This window comes from Cardiocondyla obscurior, linkage group LG27, assembly GCF_019399895.1.
Source record: "Cardiocondyla obscurior isolate alpha-2009 linkage group LG27, Cobs3.1, whole genome shotgun sequence".
Taxonomy (NCBI): domain Eukaryota; kingdom Metazoa; phylum Arthropoda; class Insecta; order Hymenoptera; family Formicidae; genus Cardiocondyla; species Cardiocondyla obscurior.
In genome coordinates this window covers 309793-322889 of record NC_091890.1, presented here as the reverse complement: position 1 = coordinate 322889, position 13097 = coordinate 309793, and the positions used below count along the sequence as shown (strand labels likewise).

General features: G+C 33.7%; 1 pseudogene; it reads right to left on the bottom strand.

Annotated features, from left to right (window-relative positions):
• Positions 1–8464: 8464 nt before the first annotated feature.
• On the bottom strand, positions 8465–11684 carry LOC139112143 (intraflagellar transport protein 140 homolog; annotated as a pseudogene).
• Between the last annotated feature and the right edge of the window lie 1413 nt (positions 11685–13097).

The following is a 13097-nucleotide window of genomic DNA, read 5'->3' as shown; positions in this document are numbered from 1 at the left end:
TTATCAGGATCATCCTGAGACACATTCTTTTGTTGTAATTCTTCATCAACTTGCTGAACCAACTGTTTTGCATTTTCAAATGCTTTTTGCAATTCTTGTACTTTTTCATGATATTGCAATGCCCCTGTAAGATGTAATTTTGCTTTTTCAAATGCTTCTGCATAAGTGTCACAATTATCTTTAAGATCGTTTAAATTTCGCCATGGTTTAAACATAAGCAGTAAAGAAAAGAAGTAATCTTCGGGCTGTGTTTCAACATTGTATTTATAGTGATTAATAAGACATGCACATCGTCGTCGTTTAAGAAAATGTTTATTATCTATTTTATAATATTCAATTAATTTATTCTTTGGCTCCGTTGTCGTGACATCATACCACTTTGCAAACTCGTAAAGAGACACTGATTCCAATTTTTCCACTCTATTTGGATAATAATCATCTACTAAAGCCGGACAAAATAAATCTGTGGATTCTTCATCTAGAGCTTCAATCTCTTTACGACTTTTTAATTTTTTCTGTCGTATACGATTAACGTTCAACCATTTAATAGTAGTATTACGATCAGTTCCATATAAAGGAATACTTATTAATGTATCTGCAGCTTCAAGAGCTCCACATTCCCTATTAGTTATAGATCGTAAACCATAATTCCACAGAACACTGGCCAATGATTTATTTTTATTATTTTTAAAACTCTCAAGATCGAAGTTAGATAACTCACTTTTACCCGCTTTATTTACATACTTAGTAACATACCATGTAAGCAAGGTCGACTTTTCACCAATAAATTGTATATCCATATTTCCTTCCCATGCAGTAAGAAGCACGGGATTATAATCATTAATATCAACTTCATCTTCTGTTCTAGGAAGATCATACAATCTACTTTTATGTTTCAATTGCTTTCTACCTGCTATTGCAGTTGCTACATCTCTCATATACAATGTTTCAGTAACAGGTCGTGGAAATCCAAAACGACACCTACGAATAACTTTTCGTCCTACTTTTTTCGATCGTAAACAATAATCATTATGTCTGTGTCGTTGATGTTTATCAACACGACCGTACAATAATGGTGCAATATTTTTATCTGGCTTTTTGCAGCTAATGTATTGCGAAATAAATTTTAAAACTTCTTCTACAGAAGATTCTCCAAAAATTGGTGGATTTTTTATCCAAATTAATAAATGAAAATGTTGTATGCCTCTACTTTGATATTCTCGTCGCCAAAAATAGTGCGTTACTTCTCCGATCGGAAAATCTTTCGAACAAATAAAATCTATCATCGCTCGAAATTTATTATCAAGAAATCTCGACGTTGATACAGGATCTTTAGCAACAAGTACACTAGTATTCAACGAAGAATCTTGCCATCCATTAACTTCACGAATATATTCACCTAAATCGTCCCATAACCATTCACTAGGACTTAACGTTAAGAACCATGTTGCAGGTCCGTAGTGTCGAGCCATACAATCTAAATCGCTTCTTGGTCGACGCCAATATTGCTCTGTATTTCGAAGTACGGAAAATATAGTATTTAAATTGGACTCCAACAGTTCTTTCGACATAGCTTCTAAATATTCCGCAGCCGTATAACGGCTTCGTGGATCAATTATATTCATTTTATGATAAATTCCACGACTTAACTGACGAATATTTGCTCTATTTAACAAATAAAATAAGTATTGTTGATTCAGTCTAAATTGTGGATGCTTAGACATCAAACGACATTTAATAAATTCATGTTCTTCAAGTTTGTTTGGTCTTTTTTCATCATATTGTCCATTTTTACCGAATGGATATAAATCTGGAAAACACATCAAATCCAAATTCTTTTCACGATTATCCAAAGGTACATCTTGAATTTTTAACATTTGATACAAAGCAGTTGCAGTTTTATTTTTTTTTTTTCATATAATGGATATATAGTATATTGCTCGTAGTAACTCTCATTGTCATCTTTTTGAGTCAACATAGCCTTGCGCTGATGTAATTGAACTTCATCATCTGTCATCTTTTGCGTTTGCAAATTGGAATTATTTAAAACATTTTCTTCATTAAATGGAGCTTCTGCATCATTTTTTGTTTCTTGTGCCTGAAATTCTACGTTATTAAGACTTCCTAAATTTAATTGAACATGTGTTATGGGCAGTACAATGCCAGAATATAAAAAGTTATGAACTTTCAACCATTTTAAAGCTTGATATATTTTTTTTAAATCCACTAAATCTTCCCAAATAATTTTTGATTTAGTTGGAATATTTCTAACTAAGATACATAATTCGTGATTTAAATTTATTGGATCAATTTTTGAACATAATTTATTAAAAGTTTCTTCTAAAGGAATTGGTAAGTGAAAAGTTGAACCTTTAACTTTTTGTATTTTTTGTCTTTCTGGAATTACCTTATGAAAAACTGTTCCCATTTTAACTACAGTCTGAAAAGCTTTAGCTCTCTGTATAAGTATTTTCTCAAATTCATTAAGAGAAGATATACACTCCGGTACATCATTTGCGAATAAATTATTTAGAATACAATAAGCAGGTAACAGTCCGCTACGAAATTTCTTATCACAATAATGACATATGTATTCAGGATTAATTTTTTGTTGATTTACATATGCCATTAAATCGTTCCAAATTGGATTACTTCTACGTGTTTGAACTTTATTATTATTAACTTTTGAAATATTTTTCTTGTAACAAAGTCTTTCACACGATATACAAATATATCGTGGTGTATCAAAAGAACGTTTCTTCAAAGCTTTAAACGCATTTTGATATTTTGAAATAACATCATCATCACTCATAATTGTATCACTTTGCTGATGCTTGTATATATCCGCTAATTCTTGTGCTGAACGTATAATTTCCTGTAGTTTATCAACTTCACCACAAGTTAATGCTTCGTCCAACTGTAACATTTTTTGATAAGAGCTATATAGTTGGTAAAGCATACGTCTAATATATCTCACTTTTGGGAAATGCGGTGATAATAATTGAACTGGAATAAACATAGCTTTACAAAGATTTAAATTAATGTAACAGCTATGTGCGTGACCCTTTTTAGCATTTTCTAAATTTTTGTAAAAAATTGTTACAGTGCAATCGTAAATTCTTTGCATTAGTTCCGGAATTTTCCTCAAAGTACATTCATTTATAGCTTCTAACAATTTTTGATATCGTTCGATTAGAAGCGGATCATTAACTTTACATAAAGTACCGCATAACCACGATTTTTTTGCTCGAGCTTCTACCAAAGGTAACGTATTAACGATTTGTCCTCTCGTGTTTAACATTAAAGGTTCCGTTACATTAACTTTGGATGAATTAATATCACAATACGTCGAATCAACGAAATAATTTTCAGACGAAGCTGTATGTCTAGATATACCACAAAATGCACTTATTTTGTCATCAACTGTAATACATTCTGCAGCAACAGACAAACAAGTTTCAGATCTATTTTTGAGTTTAGCTAATATTTTATACATATCACGAACAAAAGTATCTCTAATATTGAAACACCACCGAACAATTTGTTCTGCTTTCAATCTTTTTTCAATATAAGATTTATTACTATTAGTAATACCTTGTTTGTATAAAATATGTATCACATATGTCTCAAAAGAATTATGAGTTCTTAAATAATTTGTGGATCTAAATTTTGCATATTTTTTTAAAATATTTTTGACAGGATTACACTTTTCCACTGCAACTGTGTACTCTAATATTTTTTTCTGGTAGTATTGCTTATTATAAAGCCACTTACGCTCTGAGTGCAACCTGTAGAACGCTTTTTGTTTTTTGCACATGCTCTGAATTGAAAAAAAAAATATTCGTTTTCGTAAATGTTCTTTTTCTTTATTTTTATGTATAGACATTGTTTTTTAAGCGATAAATTTCTTTTTTCGTGCATAATTTTCTCTCCGTTTAGCAAGCTTATATTCGTTACTATTTTCACAGTCTTCTTTCTGTTTAGCTCGTTTATTTTTTCTCTTATGTTCACATGGTTTTCTCTGTTTAACAATATTATTAACCGAATCTTCTTCATATTTACGCCGCTTTTCAGCACCTTTATTTTTTTTATCTTCATAATTTTGACAGCGTTTTTTAGCACATTTCTTTAAATTTTTTGCATAATTCACTTGGTCATTATCATGTACATTGTTTTCTTGCTGACATTGTTTATTTTTATTAATATTATTTAATTTTTGTAATTGCTTCTTATCATATTGTCGTTTTATACGTTTCTTTGTTGCGTCTAACTCTTTTGCTCTTACTACAGCTAATGGTAACACTTTCTGTGTTACGCCACATTGCAAATCTTGTGGAAAATGCTCTATCATATTAGTTTCAAAAATTTTTAATAAATGCGAACGCATTTTACTCCAATCATACTTTACTTTCTCGGGTTTTATATTGAATAATAACGACACGGCGAAAGCTATGGCAAAAACACCGCAATCGTCACTATTTGGTTGTTTCTGAACAGAAGGAAATATAATTGAATTCTTTTTTTGAAAATCATATGTTGGAAACAACCTTGATAACATTATTAAATGATCTTCATGTACATTGTTTGAATTTAATGAATCATAAATAAATATACGTTTTGTATTGTAATAACTACATACCCAATGTTGTTGACTATATAATATTTGTATATGTTTTTTGTTCGGAGAGACAGGATTTATTGTTTGTGGTAATTGTATCCGCCACGTTGAAACAGGTTTATAATCTGAATGGTTTTCCAACAGATTGTTAAAATGATCCATATGGACATCACTTAACCAATCTCCCCGAGTAATTTCATCTTTTTCTTTAAGTTGTAAAATGACTTTTTTTTGTTTTGAAAACATGTTTATATTACAAATTTGTATTTATAAACAACAAAGCAATCGTTTTGTGCAGGCACACAACGGTCTGTGTTTTTTGGCACAAAAGCAGACTATGATCTTTGGTGCAGATACAACGTATAATCTTTAGTACGGAAATACCCTATGTTTTGGCACAGAAGTAGCCTATATTCTTTGGCGCAAATAAAGTATATATTCTTGGATACAAATGCAGCCTATATTCTTTGGCGCAAATGCAGCCTATATTCTTAGGCGCAACTGCAGCCTATATTCTTTAGCGCAAATGTGGCCTATACTCTTTGACGCAAATGCAGTCTATATTTTTTGGCGCACAGCAGCCTACGTATGTAAGCGCACAGCAGCCTACGTATGTAAGCGCACAGCAGCCTACGTATGTAAGCGCACAGCAGCCTACGTATGTAAGCGCACAGCAGCCTACGTATGTAAGCGCACAGCAGCCTACGTATGTAAGCGCACAGCAGCCTACGTATGTAAGCGCACAGCAGCCTACGTATGTAAGCGCACAGCAGCCTACGTATGTAAGCGCACAGCAGCCTACGTATGTAAGCGCACAGCAGCCTACGATTATAAGCGCACAACCGCTTTTATTTAAAAAAATCCTCCAAATCGACCTGACCTTCAAATAGACCTAAAAAAGAAAGGAAATTACATTCTAACGTAAAAAACGTGACGTGTGGAGAGAACGGAACGTATGGAAAGAATAAATAAAGAGGAAAGATCGAAACATGTAAAGAACAGAGCGTACAAAGAGAACGAGGGTAGATAGCGCGAAAACAGAGCGTACGGATCATTAATTGCGTAAATTTACAACCAAAATGCTACAACCGCGTTTTTTGATTAATTCAACCAATCAAAAGCGATTCAGCCAATCAGAAGCGCAAAGTACAAAAAAGCGATAGAGAATAGATAACAGTCAACAAGAAACGAAAGAAAATACATAACAATCATTAATTGCGTAAATTTACAACCGAAATGCTACAAGCGCGTTTTTTAGTTAATTCAGCCAATCAGAAACAATTCAGCCAATTAGAAGCGCGAAAAGTACAAGAAAGCGATAGAGAATAGATAACAGTCAACAAGAAACGAAAGAAAATACATAACAATCATTAATTGCGTAAATTTACAACCAAAATGCTACAACCGCGATTTCTGATTAATTCAGTCAATCAGAAAAAAAGAAATATAGAAAATAGATAATAGTGTTAATCAGCCAATCAGGAGCGCGAAAAATACAAGAAAGTGATAAAGAATAGATAATAGTCATTAATTTACAACCAAAATGCTACAAGCGCGTTTTTGTTAATTCAGCCAAACAGAAGCGATTCAGCCAATCAGAAACGCGAAAATTGCGTAAATTTACAACCAAATGTACAACCGCGTTTTCTGATTAATTCAGTCAATCAGAAACGCAAAAAATACAAGAAAGTGATAGAAAATAGATAATAGTCATTAATCAGCCAATCAGGAGCGCGAAAAATACAAGAAAGTGATAAAGAATAGATAATAGTCATTAATTTACAACCAAAATGCTACAAGCGCGTTTTTTAGTTAATTCAGCCAAACAGAAGCGATTCAGCCAATCAGAAGCGCGAAAAATACAAGAAATGATAAAAAATAGATAATAGTAATTAATTACAACCGAAATGCTACAAGCGCATTTTTTAGTTAAATCAGCCAATCAGAAACGATTCAGCCAATTAGAAGCGCGAAAAGTACAAGAAAGCGATAGAGAATAGATAACAGTCAACAAGAAACGAAAGAAAATACATAACAATCATTAATTGCGTAAATTTACAACCAAAATGCTACAACCGCGTTTTCTGATTAATTCAGTCAATCAGAAACGCAAAATACAAGAAAGTGATAGAAAATAGATAATAGTCATTAATCAGCCAATCGGAGCGAAAAATACAAGAAAGTGATAAAGAATAGATAATATTAATTTACAACCAAATGCTACAAGCGCGTTTTAGTTAATTCAGCCAAACAGAAGCGATTCATTAGAAGCGCAAATACAAGAAATGATAAAAAATAGATAATAGTAATTAATTACAACCGAAATGCTACAAGCGCGTTTCTTAGTTAATTAATTCAGCCAATCAGAAGCTATTCAGCCAATCAGAAGCGCGAAAAATACAAGAAACTGATAAAGAATAGATAATAATCATTAATTGCGTAAATTTACAACCGAAATGCTACAACCGCGTTTTTGATTAATTCAGCCAATCAGAAACGATTCAAATCAGAAGCGCAAAAAGTACAGAAGCAATAGAGAATAGATAACAGTCGAAAAGAAAGAAAAAAATACATAACAATCATTAATTGCGTAAATTTACAACCGAAATGCTACAAGCACGTTTTTGGTTAATTCAGCCAATTAGAAGCGATTCAGCCAATCAAAAACGAGAAAAATCAAGAAAGTGATAGAAAATAGATAATAGTCATTAATTGCAATGCTACAAGCGCGTTTTTTAGTTAATTCAGCCAATCAAAAGCGATTCAACCAATCAGAAGCGCGAAAAGTACAAGAAAGCGATAGAAAATAATTAACAAGATAGAGAATAGATAAATCAACAACAAAAACGAATCTTTAATTGCGTAAATTTAAAATCGACATGCTACAATCGCGTTTTTGCTGATTCAACCAAGCAGAACCGAAAAAGTACAAGAAAGCAACGAGAAGAGATAACAGTCATAGCGAAAAAATAAGCGAAGATTGCAGGAAAAAGCGAAAACGTATCTTACCCTGGTTATCACTATATGCACGACGAACAGTCCTTGCACGACGAACAATCCTTGCACGACGAACAATCCTTGCACGACGAACAATCTTAAACCCAAATCTATCTCACAACTCACAAAAAACACGAACAATACTTCACTCTCATTGTAGTGACAGCCGTCACAAACTATGTAAATATACGTTACGAAACTCACCGTAATTACTAAACTACAAACGCATTTTAACGCAATTATTGAAAACTCGTACTAAAATCGCGATCGGCTTTTATCCTTCCCTCCAAATCCACATAACGCAATATGGCGCTCATAAGTAACATGGACATGAATTGACAGCATATGACAAAAAATTACAACACATACATTACACACATACACACACACACACATATATATATATATTTTTTTCAGTATGATGGAAATCGAAAATGAGCGTCGGCGACAAATCTCGCAACAGCAGCCCTCTTCTCGTCCCAAGAAGACGGCTGCACAACAGTTAATTGTCGTAAGGCGTGACGAAACCGGACATCACGCGGTGCTCGAAGAGCCCGCACCGGCCGAGCCAACGAAAGAAGATTTATTAAAAGAATAAAAGAACTAGAAGAGATGGTGAAAACGTAAGTAACAACAAAATTAACATCATATTAATAATTAATATTTTATTTTATTTTTTAATAATATTTTAATATTTTATTTTATTTCATTTTTATTTACAGCACCACGTTGGCATAAAGGAGGAAGAAATAGGGGCCGGGGCCGTGGTCGCGGTCGCGGACGTGGTCGTGGGCGTGGCCACGGCGCCGGCGCCACGGTCCATAACCAAAACTTATATTTTTACTAAAATCATAAATGTAAATTATCACTGTATATCGACTGAATAAAAATATATTCTCCCAAAAGTTCTTCGATTCCATCATCTTTATCAGAACTATCTTGTCGCTGAACTTTCATTTTATAGCCTAATGCTTCTAAAAGATTTATATTAAAATAATAAGTTAAATTAATTCCCGGTACTAAGCGTTTCAACTCTTCAATTGTTGCACAAGCTTTTTCAGTATCGCCTATATTGGCGTAATGTTGTGTGATCGTCGCGAATAGATCGCCACGACGTACCGATTGTTCTAAATTGGAGCCTTGAGAATCGAGTAAATGACGAACTTGTTGCATTGCAGTCTCCGTTTCATTTCTATCGAACAATCTGTTGAAAGAAAAAAATACTTGAGATGCATAGATTATATATAATTAAAATACAATTAATGTAAAAACAAAATTTATATAAACTGTTAAATAAAAATTAATATAATACGAAGGATACGCTAAAGATACAAGACATTCATAATTAAATTAACTGTTTCACTTTTTACTTTGTTTAAAATTTATAAATATCGACTGAATAAAAATATATTCTATTTAAATATTTTATTTAATTCTTCGCAAACACTTTCACATTGCCATTGTTATTATCCCAAATTTAATACTAATTTTTAAAATTTACCTTTTAATATCTAAATAGCGTTTGATTGCTGACATTCTATTGTTCACTAACTCCACTGCCCGACTGTGAATATCTGGATCTCGCGGTGTCATTACTTTAGACAAACATCTGCTCGCTTGATTCAGAGCGTCTAATGCTTTTTCGTAATTCTGAAACTCGTCGATTTCCACTTGCGCGCATGCCACATAAAAATTTGCCAACAGATCCATAGCTTTACCCTTGGAGTAGAAATTAATTATGTTCTGTAAAATTTCTGGTTGGTTTTGCCAATCCAAAGATTGTAAGTAATTGCCTGCCATAATGTAAATTTCGCGATTTCTTGAGACCTGCGCGAAGAAACAGATCTTTTCGGTGTCTCCAGACTTAAGCAACGCTTTCATAGCACGTAGTTTGTTACCGGCCTGCGTAAATTTCTTAGTCGCAAGATGATAGTTCCCCTGATCAAAGGCGATCTCCGCGATTTTTTCAAGTGTAGAAATTCTCATACGCTCGCGATCCGTGTTATCGTTGCTCACTTTTTCAATCGTCAGTTTGTCCGCGAGTTCTTCATTCAACACAACGTTATGTTGCTGGATTAGATTTAAGGCCGCCATATAATCTCTGCCAGTTGCAAGTAAATCCACTGCTTTGTCGATCTGGTCATTTTGCATAAAATAATCGGCACACTTACGAATCAGTGCCGGATCAGAATCTGCATTTACATCTGTAATAATCAATTGCAACGCACTGTATTGCTGTGTTCTGAATGCGACGTCCAAGGCTTTGTGTAAGAGACCGGCTTTATGATACAGCAGTACTGCGCGATCCGGTTGATTATTGTCTTCGTAAAATTTAGCAACGTCTATCTGTGAGTGCCGTGACGCCAGTATAGCTAATGGCCACAATTCTTCCCGCATAAAATGTTCCTGCGAATAACAAATATCGTAAAAACTCTTGTCAAGTAAATCGAAATGGGATAATTAAACAAGATATAAAGAATCAGTTTTTTAAAAAAATTAAACGTCTTACCTTACATAGACGTATCGCATTGGTATAAGCTTTGGCGACCGTATAAAAATGAATTGCTTGCATCACGTTATTTTTCGATTCGTAATGTGCAGCTAGATGATATGCTGCTGCGGCGTGATTTGTTCTAGTTACTAATTCACATACTTCATCGTCTCTTCCGAAGTAGCAGAGCAGTCTCGTCATTGACAGAGTATCCTTCGCTTGCTCGTAAAGATGTAGAGCAGTCTCCATATCACCGGTTGACTCAGTATATTGAGCGTGCCAATTTTTAATTTCCCTATGACAACATCAATCGTATTATATAAAATATTTTACAGTAAAAGAAACACTTTGTATTATAACGATTTTTTGATCGACATATTTGATTAGTATTATTAAATGATGTAACTTACGATTCTTCTGAACTGTTCAGATATGTGAGTAACTCTCGAGGTCTCATTAAAAGCATTCTGGGAACTTCAAACCGGTGGCAATCGGCTTTCGTATACATATCAATAGCCTCCGCTACTTTACCTTGCTGCTCCAATGCACGAGCGTAATTGTAATAGCTTTTTTTTCACGGATTTTGTTTTCATTATTACCTAATTGAATCGCCTCCTTAAATTTATTTCGCGCCTCGTACAGCCGTCCAAGTAAATCGAGACGTTTTGCTTCCCGGAATAGACGTTCAGCATCGGTCTGCAATTTAATAAAAAACGTTATACGGTCTTAATCTTTCCTCTAATTTTAATATCAAGTATCGTGAATAATCTCCGATTGTTTTCGTGACTACACATTAAATAAACACTTACATGTAAACCAAGTTCGACGGCTAAAATTCCTACTTCCAAATTTAATGTATCATCTTGCATTGCTTCACGTAAAGCACGTGCGGCATTAGCCTGTTTCATATGACCGAGGCAAAGAAGAGCCATGTTCAACTGCTTCGTTTTCACACACATTTTAGCCAAACTTTTCCAGACAGCCTCATTCTTTATAGATTTAATAGCTTTAAAAGCTTCTTCCATATTCGCCACGCTAATATGAAAACTAAAGTCCATTACTGCTTTTCTGGTAACAGAGTCACATTCACCGAGTTCTTCGAAGTCTCTCATTAATAACTGCACTATCTTGCTACTTTTATCCACGCTTTTAATTTAAAATAACAATATGTGGTGAATGTACACCTAGCAATCGGCAATTTTCGTCAGCGATTGGTTTCACGTCCTGTATGACAATGCCATGATCTGATGTCACGAATAATGATACTAATACTACAGAAGCTTGTTCTGCAAAAAAAAATTATTTATTAAATGTAGTCACTATAGAATATATGTACAGATAAATTCAAAATGTAACTATAAACAAATTAGTAGATATTACCTGATCATTTTCTTTAATAAAGCTTTTAGAATCATGACTTTCTAATCGTTGAGCTCGACATACTAATAATCTGGGTTCTTCCACATCCCAGCAATGCGCCGTAATTAATCTTCCTTTGCACTGTGCAGCTCTGAAAATGCCAAAGTATTATTATCTTTGCGTATTAATATACGTTAACGTTACATTACTGAAAATCATAAATTACATTCGATATGCAATCGATACTTTGTTTGGGGCTGGTATTACTCGTTTTCGATGATGTGTTTAAAGTATCTCCATCGTATTGATTATTATAAGACTTTTTTCCTTAGCCAGGAACATAAGTTTCATTACCAGTCGCTTCAAAATCTTCTCTATCAGCAGGATGCCTCAAGGAAGTTTCAAAAACTAATTGACCTTTCAATTTTCAATCGGAATTAATATTGGTGGATGTCCTAGTGGTTGTAATCGAAGTTGTTGATACCGATCCTGCACTGGTAACGCTATCAAGATCTTGTCATTTCTTGATCACTTGGAAATTGCGTTACGTGATTTACCATCCATCCATTTCAATACCTTAATATGACCTTTTCGAAACGCAGCCATCAGACAAGAAACCTAATCATAAAATATATTTTGTTACAGATTTGACAAACAAATTTTTGATAATTACCTCGCTATTTAACCATTAATTTTTACCTTCTTTAAGAATTTGAGCCATCTCTGAAATATAAGATTATTAATAATAACATTTAAATTATATTTGATATAATATAATATATATACTATAAATAACATTTAAATAATATTAGTCACACTTACCTTAATTAACGGATCACTGCGGATCACTAACCTCACACGTCAATCAACAAAGTCGATAATATTATCAAACTGTCGATAAATTAATCCGCACCATCTAGCGACGCGAAAACGAAAGGACATTTTTGAGACGTAAAAATGACGACGGAGAATCTTAATAATTTTACTCTTGTAACCAAAATTATAATCGCGATATCTTTATTTATAGACCACGCAGCGAAATAATAAAAAGACTTTTATTATATAAGTCGACCATAATCAATGCAATATGCCTATTAAGAAAGCGATTGGTTAAGCCGTTATTGAGATCCGGTAATCTACGGATTTCTCAAAACGTCGTCTCGCGTAATAGAGGCACGATAGTGCCTCGCTGCGCCTATACTTGGCGCGAGGCACTACCGTGCCTCTTGATAAAATGAGATCGTAGAAATTAATGTAGTTTAGTACAATTGCGAGAAAAAAAAATTGCCCACTTTAATTGGATTAAAATATTGACTATTGTAAAATGTCAACTTTACATATATTGATTCGAATAATCTATCCTAATCGATATTATCAGATAATAAAATGTCGCAGATAACGAAAGCAAGAGCAGCAAAAGAGACGACGACGACAATCGAAAAAAACAAAGAGAGATGAATGATAGAAAAGTTATCTCCAAAGATGTACCTTATGACAGTATTGCGAGAATGCCGTACAGATAACGCAATCCTGTGTACAATCCAACATTACCTCTGCACGATACACATAATGATTCTGGATACAGCACCCACATGTATGGCTTTAGCAAAGGTGCATCACCCTCTTTGTCGG